At 33.7% G+C, this 18459-nt stretch overlaps 1 long non-coding RNA gene across 4 annotated transcripts in view; it reads left to right on the top strand.

Moving 5' to 3' along the window:
* The window catches only part of LOC136030499 (uncharacterized), a 105991-nt gene that overhangs the window by 27463 nt on the left and 60069 nt on the right, over positions 1 to 18459 (top strand). For all 4 annotated transcript variants that reach the window (XR_010618299.1, XR_010618301.1, XR_010618300.1 and 1 more), the window contains exons 3-4: positions 6212 to 6347; positions 16052 to 16218. This is a non-coding gene — a long non-coding RNA (uncharacterized LOC136030499). The remainder of the gene's footprint in view (positions 1 to 6211; positions 6348 to 16051; positions 16219 to 18459) is intronic.

Raw genomic sequence — 18459 nt, 5'->3', positions numbered from 1 at the left:
TTTTTTTTATTAGAATATCTCCTTTCTTTTTAAAAAGAAAATGGTTATAAAAAATAAAAACAATTCTTTTTTGTTGTCTAGAAAAAACAAGGAATTCAACTTAATTTATTTCATGACTTTTTTTTTTGGAGGGGGATTCCGAAAAAAAACGTAAATTCTCATTTAGGTTCAGTTATTTTGTAGTTTTCAAGTGAATCGGCTAAGAAGAATTTAAACCTTTGTCTTAATACGAATCTATACAATCTTACTTTTTCTTTTTGAATTCATTATCTTCGTTAAGGTTATCTTGACACATTCTTATCATCTGGCTGATCAATTTCAATGAAGTTGACCGAAGAAAAATAATGTTATTCGTATTTGGGGTTCGGAAATCAATATTCAAAAGCTGGACTTCTTTCACAACATTTGAAAGGCGTATTTTTTCTATTACTGACACCCAGAAACTTTGCCGCAAAACAGACTTGGGCCTACTTCTGGCATCACGAATCAATGTGGACTGAATTTTCAAATATATTTTTGCATTTCATTTGTCTCCATTCATTAGTTTCTCCTCTTTAATTAAAGTTTTAAGTTTTTCAGGTATTCATGTGGTCCAAACTAATGTATTCAAATTGTAAATTGCTTTCTTCGTCTTTACATGCTGACCAAAGGGGGACTCCATAGGTCTTGTCTAAATGCCTTGTAAATTTAAGGCCAAGGAGAAAAGTTTTTTTGCCAGTTTTTGGCGTTAAATATTGCCAAGCTTATCTGTTATCTTCTATGCCAAGCCAAGCTTCCAAATATTATCAAACAGTTCGGAGTAACGATCTGTAAATAAGGTGGTAACGAACTATAATTTTGATACCAACAGATACATCAAAAGTACCGGAATTTTGTGCTGATTTTAAATGTATATGTTTCATTGAGTTTAGTCCTGCTTACCAGAAGTTACGAGCCTTGGAAAAATTGCCTTATTATTGAAAAAGAGAAAAAAAACCTAAAAGTCATAGAATCTCAATAAAAATCACACTATCAGATTCATGGCATCAGAGAACCCTCCTGTAGAGGTTTCAAGCCCCTATCCACAATAATTTGGATTTTTTTTTTCAGAAGAAAGATCACGGATGTGTTTTTGTTTTTTCCAGGTGTGATCGTATCAACCTAGTGGCCCTAAAATGTTGCAAGGGGGCTCATTCAAACGGAAATTAAAAGTTCTAGTTCCCTTTTAAGTGACAAAAATTTGAGGGTCATAAGTGCACAAAAAATTCCAACGCTCGTTGTTTTCCTGAAGTCACCGGATCAAAATGTTGAGGTAGCCATTTTGTTTAGTATTGTCAAAAACTCTAATAGCTATGTCTTTTGAGGACGAAATAATCCCCCACATTCCTCGGGGAAAGGGCTGCAAGTTATGAACTTTGCCCATTGTTGGCATATAGTATTGGTTATTGGGAAGTAGACAAACGTTTTCAGGAGAGATTATTTCTGGTTGGGAGGGTGGGGGGTCTGGACAGTTAGTTACGTGGGAGGATCTTTTCATAGGGGAAGATGATTTTCCATGAAGGGGGGGGGGGTGAATCTCCCAGCATTATTAAAAAATCGATAATAAACTAAAAAAAAACCAGTTTTTTCAACTGAAAGTAAAGAGCAATAATAAAATTTAAAACGAACAGAAATTATTTCGTAAATAAAGGGGTTTGCCTCCTCATTAATATCTCGCTCTATGCGCTAAACTCTTATTAGTACTTTCAAAAGAGCTATTTATTCTAGTTAAATGGTCTTTGTGATTCAGGGGTATTCTTAAAGAGTAGGAATAAAATTCGAACTTTGTGGTCCACTCCACACGTACTATAATTTTCAATCATATTTAAGACTAAGTAAACTTTGGGGTTCTTGCATCGATACAGCCAAAATTTAGTTTCAATCAATGTTTTTGAATTGAGTCAACTCCCAAATCTTACGAATATTATCGTCAAGCCGATTGGAAACAGTAAATAGTGTCTTCATTTCTTATGTCTTTTTCTTAAACTGGAAATTATCCTTCTGCTCTTTTCGTTAAGACGATTGAAGTCAAGTTTGGTTAAGTTTAAGTTTCTTTATAGTTTAGGCTAAGTTTCCAAGGTTCTTTACAATGAATGATGCAAATAACCTCGGGACCTGGTAGCTGAGATCATAATGGGCCTGGGGCATGAAATTCTAAATTTTTCCAAAATTTTTTGCATACTTCTTCGCATACTTCATGCCTCTGCATACTACTCTGAGAAAAATTTTGTATACTTGCATATCAAATAATTTTGACTGTATTCTATTTTTGGGCCTTCCGCAAGAAATATTCATGGGTACTTCCCTCTCACTTTGCCTAACATTTCTTTTCAATCAGTAGTCCTAAAAGGTTCGAGTACCTAACTGATTTGTCTCTGTCAACTTGTGTGACGGGGGGGGGGCATATGAGAACTTAATAGTTAGCCTAACAAGTATGGTTTGCTTATTAATGAGTTCTGCAAGCATGACTTAATAATATTGAATCAATAGGACAAGAACTATATAGGTTTAAGAGATTGTGTTAATTAAAATTCTGATACATTCAAATAGAACTTCGATTTGAAATTTAAAGTAAACATTAGGTTTTCTATCATCAGAGGTGGTCCTATCATCAGGTTTGCCTTTGTTTCCCTAGTCATTCAAAGCTGTCAACAGAACGATTAAGTAGTACTCTTATGCGTACCTTATTCTGGACTAGACATAATACTAGCCAAACAATGGGACCACTTTATTTGCCTTCAACACATATTCCCAAATGTAATGTATCTGGAGACAACAGTTAACGTTGTTTGTATTTATTATTGTTACTATTTAATGAAAACCAGTCTTCGTATAAAAAGAAAATGACATAGCGCTACAAAGAGAAAACAAGAGCTAAGAGCTCATATGGCACTTGTGACGAGAGACCGAATCCGGCTCGGTTATGTCAATCACGCATCTAGAACTTGTGCTTATTGTTGAATTTGCCAAAGCACTATAAATCCCCCCAACTCCCCCAAATAGATGTGATCTGGTCCGGTTATGTCAATAACTAATCTAGAAATTATGCATATTCTTCCCATCAAATTTCACCCCGATATCTCCACTCTAAGCGTTTTCCAAGATTTCCAGTTTCCGAGAGTTCCATTTTCTCCCTCCACTCCCAATGTCCCCGGATCCAATCTGAATTAAAACTGTAGCATTTGAGACATGATATCTTTCTATATATAAAGTTTCATTAAGATCCGATCACCTATTCGTAAGATAAACATACCTCAATTTTCACGATTCGGATGTAGTTTCGGAAGTTTTTCATGTAAAAATCGGGTGGTGGTCCGGGATTCAAACCTAAAACCTCTTGCTCCCTCAGTGAGAATCATACCGCTAGACCAGCAAGCCATAATTAAGAACAACAATCATTTATTTTATGGGCAACTAAAATTCTTCTCAACTATCTCATTCGCTCGCTCCCCCCTCCAGATGGTCGAATCGTGGAAGTGACTACTTCTAATTTAATATGGTCTGATCCCTGATACGCCTGCCAACTTTCATCGTCCTAGCTTATCTGGAAAGCAAAACCGAAACCAACAGATAGACAGACAGAGAGAAATTGCGATTGCTATATGTCACTTGGTAAATACCAAGTGCCATAAAAACAAAAGCAAAATATCACTATACAATTATGATAACGTAACTAGAGCTGATGAAGTCGGCTCCAAGCATGTCTTGAAATCTTTTGGTTGTATTTCTCCAAAGGCTTAGCAACAGCTATAATAAGATCTGCTATGAGAATGCTATTGATGAGCTTTGATTGAGACAATTATTTATAAAGTGAAATTGTCTGTTACTGAATAAAAGGAAAGCTCCTTTGGTCTAAAAAATAATAAATACCTATTTTGAAAAATTAGACACAAAAAGAGCAAAAAATCTAAAGTTAACCGACGACTATATTTGGAGTTTTAAATGGGATTTTCAATAAATTTTAATCACTCTTTTTCAGTTACTATTTCCTTCTAAGTAGACTATTCCTTATGCAAGACTATTTGAAATTATTTTTACACCTAGCCTCAACCAAACAATGAAAACATAGAAATTGAATTACCTGTAAAAACAACTCGTCAAGAGTATTTTGTTTCTTTCAAAAAACATTTCAAGAAAACTTTCCCAACTTGTACAAATGACTAATATATAAAGAAAAACTTAATTGGTGTAGAAAAAGAAAAAAGAAACATTAACAAAGACATTTCAGTGGTGTATACTTGATTAAAGCTATTGAGTCTTATCAAAACTATTTAAGGAATTCCGAATGAGTATGTGTTATAGCAGTCTCTCTAAACTCCTGTTTACATTAACACATTACTTTTTGATGCCTGTAAAATTTGCTAAAATTAGTAGTTTTCCCACACCAAACACATTTGAAAGGTTTCTCAAATGTATGCAGTCTTTGATTTGCATTTAAACTAAAAGCTTAGAAAAAAACACTATTAGCACACAAAACATTATTCATCAATACCAATAATGTTCAAACTTCGTGTTTGAGAAAAGCTTTGGTCACAAACATCACACTTAAACGATTTCCAACCCATATGAATTCTTTAATGTTTCTTCAAATGTGTAGCGTAAAAAAACATCTTGTAACATACACCACATTTTAATGGCTTCTCACCCGTATGTACTCTTTGGTGCCTATTCAATTTGCCCAGTTCAAAAAAGCACTTTTAACATACATCGCATTTAAACTGTTTCTCACCATTATGCATTCTTTGGTGCTTGTTCAAATTTTGTGTCTGAGAAAAGGACTTGTAACATACATCACATTTATGGGGTTTTTCACCCATGTGAATTCCCATGTGCTAAAAAATTTAATCAAATCAAATTATATGGAGGACTCCTCTTTATGATCCCACACAGAAATAACATCATCCACGAATTTTTCAATATATTCCATATAAAAAGTTGCCAGAAATGGTGAAAGGCTCGTACCCATGGGTAAACTCATGATTTGGGTGAAAAATTGGCCATTATATGGGAAATATGGGGAGGAACTATTGCAAACCCGAACAAGACGCATAACAGTTTTTATAGCCTGTGCTTTGTAGTCCTTTTGGTCAACATTTTCTTCTAATTTTCTTCGTATTTTTTTTATATCAATGTCTTTTAATTTTTCGACAAGGTTAACTAAATTTTTAAAAAATGAAGTTTGCGTTTGCATAAAAGGGCGAGAAATTGTTGACAACCATTTTCCAAATCTGGTAGTCGGAAAGCTATAAGAAGCCAAAATTGGGCGTAGAGGAACTCTATCTTTATGGATTTTTGGGAGATCGTAAAATTTAGGAGAGGAACAACATTTAAGAAAAATATTTTATACGTCTGTGGAGTAATAAGCCCACCTGGACCAGTCGGAGAGCTATAATTGGTTTTCACAGCACAATTGGTTTTCACATACATCCATAAATTTTTGTTGCACAATCAAGTAAAAATCTATATGGAAAGCGTTGCACAATCAAACAAATGGAGAAATTGTGAAATGTCATTTAGACGTGTTTTTTATTCAGTTACCCTTTCACCGTTTCTGAGAAAGGGTCATTATATTTTAGTTTTGTGTTTTGTTTTAAGTTTTTTTTTTTGTTTTTTTTTTATCAGTTTACTCTTCACTGAGGACGGTCAACCGGAAGTCTTGACCGAAATATTTGCCTAATTTTCCATTTAATTGTATAGGTTTCCCCTTCCCCTTAATGGTCTTCATAGTCATAGGCTATTCAATTAAAGTTCTATAATAATTGACCAAATCATATTCAAGACCAGACAAAATAGAAAAAACAAATAAACAATGGTTAACCAATAGCTGCTGTAAATTATAAAGAAAGAATTTCATCCAGTAAATTGTAAATAAATTCAATGCAAAATAAAGACTCTTGAATAGGGAAAAATAGGAATAAACATTAAAATATGAAAAAACTAAAAATCGTTTTTAATCTTAAATGAATATTAACAATAATTTATTGTCCAAACTAGATACTTCCCTGCATTTTCTGTTTGTTGAATTTAACAGCATTGATTCAGTTTATGGGTATTGGATTGAAACAAAAGATTCATGTACTGCAAGATACATAAAAAATATATAATTGGGCTTGGCTTTATTTTTGCACATTAGCAAGTGTTAGGGAGTTAAGTATTACGGAGCTCTTAGTAATGATGTATTTATATATTGTAGGGTCTTTTTAAGATTGAAGCAGTATCAGCACAATAAAGAAACAAGAAAATACCATAAAAACTCATAAGCTGGTTTTTAATTTGCACAATAAGGAGGATTGGGTAGTAAAGTAAAGCAAAGCTCATTTAGGAATGATGTAAGTAAACTTTTTTGTAGATTTTTAAGTTATTTTTAGAATTTTATTGTGTTTTCTTCTGATGACACTGAACTGTGCACTTCTTAGAAGGACTAGTTCTGCATTAGAAGTAAATGCTTCTGTGGTTCATTATTACAGTCATACTCTCTAGCTCCTATGCCTCCTACGGTAAATTAGTCATTTCCCCAGTTTTAAATTTATCTGATTTCAGCCATAAAATATTAATGTATCGAGTGGTATCCATGTTTCCCCTCACAGGAATTGCTGCCTCATCCTCCTCTGAATTCATGACGAACAAGCCGGGCCAATTTTATTTTTATAATCCTTGCTTCTGGTGCACATCAAGATGCGTATCGTAAATCCTGGTTGAGAACCACTGACACACAGTTGAAAATTTTAATCTTAATTTTAATCAATCAATCTAATTAAATCAATCTTAATTTAATCAATCTTAATTTTCTTTAACTTTGAAACCGTTTTAAACACAGGTAAGATACATTTTTTTCGGCTGGAAATGCTCACTACTCCAGTCCCGATAACCAATTTGGTTGAGTCTAATTGTACTAATTGGACAACCAAACTTGAAAAGTTACTACCCTAACAAAGTAAGTGAATTGAGTGTCTCCCGGGACATTTTATCAGGATAAAAATGGCTAAACTGCACTACGCCTCGCTGTTGAAAACAGAAGTTTACTGACTATTCAGAATATTTTGAAGTATAGCCCAGATATTGATAATAAAAGCAACCAAGAATCTCTTAAAATTGCAGTGTTTGGCTATGCTAAAAAGGTTGTTGAGGCCCTTCTAGAATATGGTTTTAGTGTAATCCCCGAAGATGCAAATAACAGAGAGTTGTTCCGATCTGCTGTTGAAAAAGGATATGTCAAGATCGTTGACGACTTTTTAAAGTATGGTGCTAATGTTAATATGCTATTTGGTCGTAGCAGGAACGGAAAAGGTTTAACACCCTTACATATTGCAGTTATTATTAAACAGGTAGAAATGGCCAATTTATTGATAAGCAATGAAGCTGATATAAATGCCCGAAATAAAAAGGGAAAAACTCCGCTCATCATGCTCATCAGTAGTGGACAATTTTATGGAAATCACGGGTACATTGTGAAACTGTTGCTAAAGCGTGGTGCCAGAGTTAACTCTAGAGACAAGGATGGGAAAACAGCACTGCATTATGCTTGTTATTGTGAACATCTTCATGATCCTGATAATCACAGATACATTATAAAATTGCTGCTAAAATATAGTGCTAGAGTTAACTCTCAAGATAATGATGGCAGAACAGCCCTTCACTATGCTTGTATTAATGGGTTTGATGAATCTGTTGAAGAGCTTCTGGAACATGGGTCTGACATAAACATTACTTGTAAAGATGGTCGTAAGGCTCTTGATTTATATTTAAGGGATGCATTGAGTGAAACATGTGTTAAACTTATTGGTTGCCTCTTAGTTAAAATGAAAACGGCAAATTTATATTTAAGCGAAAAAAATATACGATTGATGAGTACCACACCAACAAGGTATGGTTCTCTTGAAAGAGAAACCCAGGATCATTGTTTGAGAGAACTAGCAAAATTAAGGAATGAGAAAATTGCTAAGTCCAATATTTCACTTTACGACATTTTGGTAAAAGGAACAAGTTCGTTAGCAGCATTTATGAGGAATGAAAATGTAGTGGAAGTTTCAAAAACAGCAAGATATGAAACGCAATTTCCATCATATGCTAGCATACTAAAAAATCAATTCAGAAAGGGTATGGAAAGGAATAAGTTACTTGAACCGGCCAATAGATGTTTCAATTCTCTCTTTAACGGCTATCCTGAGTTACCCTATGAATGTGCTGAAAAAATATTTAACTTTATGAGTAATGAAGACTTGCAAAATTTGATAGATGCTTTTGAGCCTGATTGTATCAGTTAAGAAGAAATAGTATAAGTAAGTTCTTTTTTTGAAATTTATATTTTGCGTTAATAAACAATAATTGCGTTAATATTTATATTTTGCGTTAATAAAGTTATATTTTGCGAAATTTAACAGTAATTTTTTGTGCAAGGGTAAGTTTCAGAAGATTTTGAGCGTCATTTTAGGGGAATAAAGGTGTACACAGTAAACTCAGGTGGACAATATTAAATGAGGTGGGAAGCTTGGAATTAGAAATTGAAAATCACTTATTAAAAAATGAAAAGAAAAGATGGGTTTTAAGAGCTATGTGTAGGCTACTGTGATCAATATAGATGAGAGTATTTTCCTATATAAATTTTATTGTATCTTTTCATATATTACATGGTATAGTAAATTTGAATTTTTTTTGCCGGAAAAAATAATTTGATAGATAGATCACAATATAGGACTCAACTATCCAGAAAAGTGAGTCGAATATAAGCAGTAATAGAAAGGAAAGTACCTAATTATTGTTTTTGTGAAACGAAAGGAAGCTATTGTTAGTCAAATAAATCTGTCAGGTTCCTTAAAAGACAATATGTCCACTAGCATTTATTACTATAAGACTACATGGTAAGCAGCGCAATAGCGGTGCCGTTGTAACGAACGATATTGGCACAATATATTGTTATTATTTTTTGAAATCAAACAAACAAAAACTAACATGAACAGGACTGACAACCCCTGTGGTTTCTCATGGGCAGATCATAATTTGCACTTTACGGACAAAAATGCAAATGAATGTGGGTTGTTAGCCTAATATACATATGCTGATATTTACTCCTTAAAGCATTATTATTTTTTTGTTTATTAAAGATAAAAATATGAAAATATTTTTTTTCAGTAAAGTCCAAATTGTGTTGTGGCCTTGAGAAGCCATGGGGGTCGTCTGCCCTACTCGTGTTTATTTTCGATCGTTGATCGTTTGGAGTTTTAATCGGTTATTTACTATAATTTCTGTTTGTTTTGGATCTCATGTATCTATTGAGTCATTTGTGATAGTTTTATGTTTTGTAGATTATTTAATTTGATTTTTGCTCATTTTTCTTGAGGGGGTACCCACATTACTCATAATTTCTCACTTTTTATTCGGCTGTTTCTGATTATGTTTTAATCCTAGGCACCACTAACCCTAGGAATGACACTTATGTTAACTAACTACTAAGTTATTACTGATTCATCATGACAAAGTTGCCGAGTTTTACAGTCAATAAGAAGTTTAACATGTTTTTTTACTCTTTAGTATGTTTAAGACAAAATTCACACAAATTTAAGGCAAGTATGCTTACTGTGTTTAGTTAAAGTTAAAGCTCGTTCTTTCGCTAACTTTAGTTTATTATTATTATTATTCATGTCATTTGCATGTTAGGAGTTGCTATAAGTTTGGGATGTTTTGACTTTGCTATGAGACCATCAGAATGTCGGTTATTTGGTGTTTAAATGACAAGTACTAAGGAAAGCTTTCTTTATTTAATGGTTTTACTGGCGACAGAGGGAATTTTCATATTACATTATATAATTGTTTTCACGTACTGCTTTTATCCTGGGATTCTATGCTGGTCAACCCGATTAAGATGGAATTCAACATGATTTTGATGATTTTTCTGTTAGTGTGACTTCTGGTCTTCGTTTAAAAAATTGATAGTGCTTTCGAGTAAGCAATTTAAGAAATATTTTCAGGGTTTAATGGTAATTTTTAGAAAAGTATGTGTGGCAAGTTAAGGAAAAAATAGCGTATGTAGTATGCTTAAAGATGAGCAATGTTGAAGCCTCCATTGACCGTAAGCTTGGATTTAGAAGTAAAAAGTCATCACTGGCACTGTAATATTATTTATCAAACAGTTCGTGGTAACGAACTGTAGTAAGGAGCGACCCGGCTAAATAGTAAACGAAACTCTGAAAAACGGATTTTTGATACTAAAAGATACATCAAAAGAATTGGATTTTAATGCTGATTTTAAATATAATAATTTCATCAAATTTAGTCTTCCCATCAAAAGTTACGAGCCTGAGAAAATTTTCTTTATTTTGGAAAATAGGAGGAAACACCTACTAAAAGTCATAGAATCTTAACAAAATCATACCATCGCATTATGAGAAATCATACCATCGCATTAGGGATCTCTTATCAGAGAACCCTCAAGCTCCTATCTATAAAAATGTGGAATTTCGTATTTTATTCCAGAAGACAGATCACGGGTGCGTGTTTATTTGTTTATTTGTTTTATTGTTTTTCCCCAGGGGTCATCGTGTTGACCAAGTGGTCCTAGAATGTCACAAGAGGGCTCATTCTAACGGAAATGAAAATTTTAGTGCCCTTTTTGAGTGACCAAAAAATTGGAGGACACGTAGGCCCCCTCCCAAGTTCATTTTTTCCCAAAGTCAACTGATCAAAATTTTGAGATAGCCATTTTTTTCAACATAGTCAAACACCATAGAAACTTTGTCTTTGGGATGACTTACATCCCCACAGTCTCCGGGGGAGGGGCTGCAAGTTACAACTTTGACCAGCGTTTACATACAGTGATGGTAATTGGGAAGTAAGCAGACGGTTTCAGGGGGATTTTTTGGTTGGGGGGGGGGAAGGGGGTTGGAGGAGAGGGGGCTATGTGGGAGGATCTTTTCTCGGAGGAAAATGTCATGGGGGAAGAGAAATTCAATGAAAAAGGCGCAAGATTTTCTAGCATTACTATTTAAAAAAACAATGAAAAAATAAACATGAAAAAGTTTTTTCAATTGAAAGTAAGGAGTAGCATTAAAACGTAAAACGAAAAGAGATTATTACGCATATTAGGGTTTCTTCTCCTCCTAAATACCTTGCTCTTTATGCTAAAGTATTTTTAGTAATTTCAACTATTTATTCTACGGCCTTTCTGATTCAGGGGTCATTCTTAAAGAATTGGGACAAAACTTAACCTTTAGTGTAAAGAGCGAGGTATTAACGAAGGAACAAACGCCCTCATATACATAATAAAAATGTAAGATTTTAGAAGTATGTTACGTAAGTTAATTCTTAAGTTACGTATATTTTTTACTAATAAAAACGTTCGTTAAAAATTAAAAGTTCTAGTTGCCTTTTTAAGTAACCGAAAAATTGGAGGGCAGCCAGGCCTCCTTCCCCACCCCTCATTTCTCAAAATCGTCTGATCAAAACTAAAAAAAAAGCCATTTAGCCAAAAAAAGAATAAATATGCAAATTTCATTTTAATAATTTATGTGCGGGGAGCCAAAATCAAACATGTATTAATTCAAAAACGTTTAGAAATTAAAAAAAAAAGTTTTTCTTTAACTGAAAGTAAGGAGTGACATTAAAACTGAAAACGAACAAAAATTACTCTGTTTATGAAAGAGGCTGTCCCCTCCTCAACGTCTCGCTCTTTACGCTTAAGTTTTACTCTTTCTCTCTATCTTACTTTATTAAACAGTAAGTAACTTTAGCGTAAAGAGCGAGACGTTGAGGAGGGGACAGCCTCTTTCATACACAGAGTAATTTCTGTTCGTTTTAAGTTTTAATGACGCTCCTTAGTTTCAGTTAAGAAAAACTAGTTTTTTATTTATTATTAAGAATTAATGACGCTTCTTGACTGCTAAGGTCCCTGCGTCGGCCCAGCAGAACATTCCTGCAGCGTCGTTCGATCTCTGGGTCCCGTATTACCAGGCTAAGGTCAAATCCACTGCGCCACCACAGGAACTATTTTTTATTATTTAATTACCCATTAATTGATAGCTTCTAAGGATCTTTTTTCCCAGGCCCTTTTGTATGGAAGATATTGCTATTGAAAAATCAAAGCTAGCTCATACAGTTGAAAATTGAAAGTTTAGTAGCAAGCCATTTTTTTTTTGTTTTGCAGAAGAACAAGGATTTTTTAAAGAATACTCATTTTATTACCCTCTTCTTCCCTCCCCCTCCCAACTAAAACAATTTAATGTCGAGAAATTAGGAAAGAAGTAGTTTTTATATAAACATTGTCGTAAAAGAAACAAAAATATTAAATTAAACAATATCAAGCCAAAGCACAATTAAATAATAATTTTAACTAAATGAGATGTATATCATTATATGGAATGAATATCATTATATATAAACAGTCTGTGATTTTTTTTTTCAAGAATCCTGTTCAATACTATGATTGTTTTTCTTTTTTTATTCATGTTATGATACAACAGACTACTCAAGATAAAAGCTACTTTCAATAAAATGCAAATGAAGTTTTGGCCTTTAGAAGGTTTTGCAGTTATTAGCCCTATGCCTGTTTGTGGAAGTTTCTCTTAGTATTAAGTTATGTTTGACTATTCTTTTTATTTTTTGTTAGTTTCTCATCTAGTCATTGACAGCAAGCTTGACTTGGATTAATTATTAACAAATGCAAACTATAAAATCTATGCGCCGATATAAAAATCTTCTTGGTTTTAATCTAATGCTATTTTCTTATCTTAAACAATGTTCAATATATTTATCAGGGATTAATATTGTTTAATAATAAGTCCGTGTTTATACGCCTGAACATGGCCAAGAATGTGAACGAATTTCTTTTCCCAAAAACACCATTGGTAATTAAATAAAAAATAAACTGCAACACCCAAATCTAATTTCTGAAAATTACTATTTTAAAATGATATAGATAAATGAAGATATGAATGGCACAAAGCTTGAAACAGCCTGGTCATTTAAATTATACGACCAAACCAGATTTTATTTTTGTCTTTTGATTTCTTCAATAAGTTAGTTTTTAGATGTGTTTTTTCAAAATCTGTCTCTGTTCACGCGACAAACTTTGTTTTGTGATCAGATTATGGCTTATAAGGCCAGTAATGCTCAGTGGGGGATGGGGGGGGGACTTGTCGGGCTTTCAAGCCCGACAAGTCAGCAAAATGATTTTTTCACAAGTTATCTTTGAAAAAGAATCTAATACTTGGTCTGTTTTTTTTTTTATTATTATTTAATTCTCAAGAAATACAAAAAAATCCTTTGAAGAACCTCGTAGCTCTTATGAAAAAGGTAGGAGTATATATAAATGGAAAATTTGAAGAAATCGAAAAATTAATTGGAGATTTAAAACTATATTTTTAAAATATATTCCTCCACGACTGTTTGTGCTTTTACATTTTTGACGATCAGTTTGTGGATAAAAGAAACAAAGTCGAAATTACCTTTCAATTGTAGCTTTTTTTTCATATAGTGTATCCTAAATTTTTAAGGTTTAAAAACAGAATAAGTGATTTTAAACCTATCTATGAAACAAATTAAATTGTATTTTGTTTCTGCTGTTCTACGTATTTTTATACTCCCTGGTTGGAAACATACCCGAAGCTAGGATGGGTAAGACACATTTTTAAGTTGAGTTTGTGCGTGCTGAGGGAGTCGCATAAAAATGACTTCGAGAAAAAAAAGGATGGCTTGATCTAAAACATGTGTGGTAAGTATTTAAATTATAAGTAATTTGGTTTAGTATTGATCAATTGTGATTTTAGGCCTTATAATTGGGGGAGGGGGAATATATGCTGCAATAGTCTAAAAATGTATAATACAAACCTCCCCCCTACTGCCAAGGTATAGAACCGCTTGTGTATTTGATTAAAACAATCAGGGTATCCATGTCGTAAACTTAAAAAAAAAACATACACATTCCTATGTAAAGTTCTCACTTTCTTTTTGCCATCTACATTTTAAATAAGGAGGTGTTACGGGGATATTGTAAGGTTACATGTTCAGCTAGGTTGGAATTATCTGTAAGATTTGTCCGCTGTAAGAGTTTGTGTTGCCTGTTGGATGATCATCAGTGGAAACATTCTCCTTGGTTAAGTTTTCCTCGGGAGCAGTTTTCAACTGGGAGGGGAGGCTTCCGTTCTTGGTCGGATTAAGAATTCAGTGTGGTTTTTAATCAGTACTAGTTTTGGCCTCATAATAGATGGGAGTGGGTAATTATACCAAAAGAGTGTAAAAATATAAATACAAGCACTGTCCTGCTCTTCCATGTCTAGAACCACCAATGTATTGGATAACAGCTATGAGAGTAACAATTGTGTAAATTAAAAAGAAAACCCTAGGAGACAAGATAGGGGAATACTAATTTTTCAATGAGTATCCAACACAAAACGACATAATCACCCACCTAAACATAATCATAAGAATTGTTTATGCTTAAAATGGTTGAATGGGGCAAACCGTAATCAAGGAGAATGAGAGAGGGGTAATTGGTCTGAAAAAAGTCAAATTCTCATCCTCTCCCATACATATTAACCATTCTTAAGGCCATTTGCAAGAGCAACGAAATAAATACAGTCCAAAAAATTACATTTGACCCCGTATCAGAACGTTTGTAGTAACAAACTGTAAGTAAGGAATGACTGAAACTAAAAACTGAAACTACACTGACCAATAGAAACTGAAATTAAAAACAGAATCTTGATAACAACAGATAAATTATAAAAAAAAAGTCGATTTCGTATGCAAATTCTAAATATATAAGATTCAATAAGTTTAATATTACCTATTGATCATTTCTTTCCTTATTTTTTTTTCATCTTCAGGTGGAAGTGCCTTTTTTATTGAGAACATACCAGTTGTCCAGTTTGCCACTGAGCAAGAGTGAACTAGATTCACAATTCAGCAATTCTAATTAATTTTTTTTTTAGAATATCTCCTTTCTTTTTAAAAAGAAAATGGTTATAAAAAATAAAAACAATTCTTTTTTGTTGTCTAGATAAAACAAGGAATTCAACTTAATTTATTTCATGACTTATTTTTTTTGGAGGGGGATTCCGAAAAAAAACGTAAATTCTCTCTTAGGTTCAGTTATTTTGTAGTTTTCAAGTGAATCGGCTAAGAAGAATTTAAACCTTTGTCTTAATACGAATCTATACAATCTTACTTTTTCTTTTTGAATTCATTATCTTCGTTAAGGTTATCTTGACACATTCTTATCATCTGGCTGATCAATTTCAATGAAGTTGACCGAAGAAAAATAATGTTATTCGTATTTGGGGTTCGGAAATCAATATTCAAAAGCTGGACTTCTTTCACAACATTTGAAAGGCGTATTTTTTCTATTACTGACACCCAGAAACTTTGCCGCAAAACAGACTTGGGCCTACTTCTGGCATCACGAATCAATGTGGACTGAATTTTCAAATATATTTTTGCATTTCATTTGTCTCCATTCATTAGTTTCTCCTCTTTAATTAAAGTTTTAAGTTTTTCAGGTATTCATGTGGTCCAAACTAATGTATTCAAATTGTAAATTGCTTTCTTCGTCTTTACATGCTGACCAAAGGGGGACTCCATAGGTCTTGTCTAAATGCCTTGTAAATTTAAGGCCAAGGAGAAAATTTTTTTTGCCAGTTTTTGGCGTTAAATATTGCCAAGCTTATCTGTTATCTTCTATGCCAAGCCAAGCTTCCAAATGTTATCAAACAGTTCGGAGTAACGATCTGTAAATAAGGTGGTAACGAACTATAATTTTGATACCAACAGATACATCAAAAGTACCGGAATTTTGTGCTGATTTTAAATGTATATGTTTCATTGAGTTTAGTCCTGCTTACCAGAAGTTACGAGCCTTGGAAAAATTGCCTTATTATTGAAAAAGAGAAAAAAAACCCTAAAAGTCATAGAATCTCAATAAAAATCACACTATCAGATTCATGGCATCAGAGAACCCTCCTGTAGAGGTTTCAAGCCCCTATCCACAAAAATTTGGATTTTTTTTTCAGAAGAAAGATCACGGATGTGTTTTTGTTTTTTCCAGGTGTGATCGTATCAACCTAGTGGCCCTAAAATGTTGCAAGGGGGCTCATTCAAACGGAAATGAAAAGTTCTAGTTCCCTTTTAAGTGACAAAAATTTGAGGGTCATAAGTGCACAAAAAATTCCAACGCTCGTTGTTTTCCTGAAGTCACCGGATCAAAATGTTGAGGTAGCCATTTTGTTTAGTATTGTCAAAAATTCTAATAGCTATGTCTTTTGAGGACGAATTAATCCCCCACATTCCTCGGGGAAAGGGCTGCAAGTTATGAACTTTGCCCATTGTTGGCATATAGTATTGGTTATTGGGAAGTAGACAAACGTTTTCAGGAGAGATTATTTCTGGTTGGGAGGGTGGGGGGTCTGGACAGTTAGTTACGTGGGAGGATCTTTTCATAGGGGAAGATGATTTTCCATGAAGGGGGGGGGGGTGAATCTCCCAGCATTATTAAAAAATCGATAATAAACTAAATAAAAAAACCAGTTTTTTCAACTGAAAGTAAAGAGCAATAATAAAACTTAAAACGAACAGAAATTATTTCGTAAATAAAGGGGTTTGCCTCCTCATTAATATCTCGCTCTATGCGCTAAACTCTTATTAGTACTTTCAAAAGAGCTATTTATTCTAGTTAAATGGTCTTTGTGATTCAGGGGTATTCTTAAAGAGTAGGAATAAAATTCGAACTTTGTGGTCCACTCCACACGTACTATAATTTTCAATCATATTTAAGACTAAGTAAACTTTGGGGTTCTTGCATCGATACAGCCAAAATTTAGTTTCAATCAATGTTTTTGAATTGAGTCAACTCCCAAATCTTACGAATATTATCGTCAAGCCGATTGGAAACAGTAAATAGTGTCTTCATTTCTTATGTCTTTTTCTTAAACTGGAAATTATCCTTCTGCTCTTTTCGTTAAGACGATTGAAGTCAAGTTTGGTTAAGTTTAAGTTTCTTTATAGTTTAGGCTAAGTTTCCAAGGTTCTTTACAATGACTGATGCAAATAACCTCGGGACCTGGTAGCTGAGATCATAATGGGCCTGGGGCATGAAATTCTAAATTTTTCCTCTAATTTTTACATTCAAATAGAACTTCGATTTGAAATTTAAAGTAAACATTAGGTTTTCTATCATCAGAGGTGGTCCTATCATCAGGTTTGCCTTTGTTTCCCTAGTCATTCAAAGCTGTCAACAGAACAATTAAGTAGTACTCTTATGCGTACCTTATTCTGGACTAGACATTATACTAGCCAAACAATGGGACCACTTTATTTGCCTTCAACACATATTCCCAAATGTAATGTATCTGGAGACAACAGTTAACGTTGTTTGTATTTATTATTGTTACTATTTAATGAAAACCAGTCTTCGTATAAAAAGAAAATGACATAGCGCTACAAAGAGAAAACCAGAGCTAAGAGCTCATATGGCACTTGTGACGAGAGACCGAATCCGGCTCGGTTATGTCAATCACGCATCTAGAACTTGTGCTTATTGTTGAACTTGCCAAAGCACTATAAATCCCCCCAACTCCCCCAAATAGATCGGATCTAGTCCGGTTATGTCAATAACTAATCTAGAAATTATGCATATTCTTCCCATCAAATTTCACCCCGATATCTCCACTCTAAGCGTTTTCCAAGATTTCCAGTTTCCGAGAGTTCCATTTTCTCCCTCCACCCCCAATGTCCCCGGATCCAATCTGAATTAAAAATTTAGCATTTGAGACATGATATCTTTCTATATATAAAGTTTCATTAAGATCCGATCACCTATTCGTAAGATAAACATACCTCAATTTTCACGATTCGGATGTAGTTTCAGAAGTTTTTCATGTAAAAATCGGGTGGTGGTCCGGGATTCAAACCTAAAACCTCTTGTTCCCTCAGTGAGAATCATACCGCTAGACCAGCAAGCCATAATTAAGAACAACAATCATTTGTTTTATGGGCAACTAAAATTCTTCTCAACTATCTCATTCGCTCGCTCCCCCCCTCCAGATGGTCGAATCGTGGAAGTGACTACTTCTAATTTAATATGGTCTGATCCCTGATACGCCTGCCAACTTTCATCGTCCTAGCTTATCTGGAAAGCAAAACCGAAACCAACAGATAGACAGACAGAGAGAAATTGCGATTGCTATATGTCACTTGGTAAATACCAAGTGCCATAAAAACAAAAGCAAAATATCACTATACAATTATGATAACGTAACTAGAGCTGATGAAGTCGGCTCCAAGCATGTCTTGAAATCTTTTGGTTGTATTTCTCCAAAGGCTTAGCAACAGCTATAATAAGATCTGCTATGAGAATGCTATTGATGAGCTTTGATTGAGACAATTATTTATAAAGTGAAATTGTCTGTTACTGAATAAAAGGAAAGCTCCTTTGGTCTAAAAAATAATAAATACCTA

The sequence above is a fragment of the Artemia franciscana genome, chromosome 8 (genome assembly GCF_032884065.1).
Source record: "Artemia franciscana chromosome 8, ASM3288406v1, whole genome shotgun sequence".
Classification (NCBI taxonomy): domain Eukaryota; kingdom Metazoa; phylum Arthropoda; class Branchiopoda; order Anostraca; family Artemiidae; genus Artemia; species Artemia franciscana.
The sequence above is the reverse complement of the archived record's forward strand: the minus strand, read 5'-3'. Positions and strand labels throughout refer to the sequence as shown.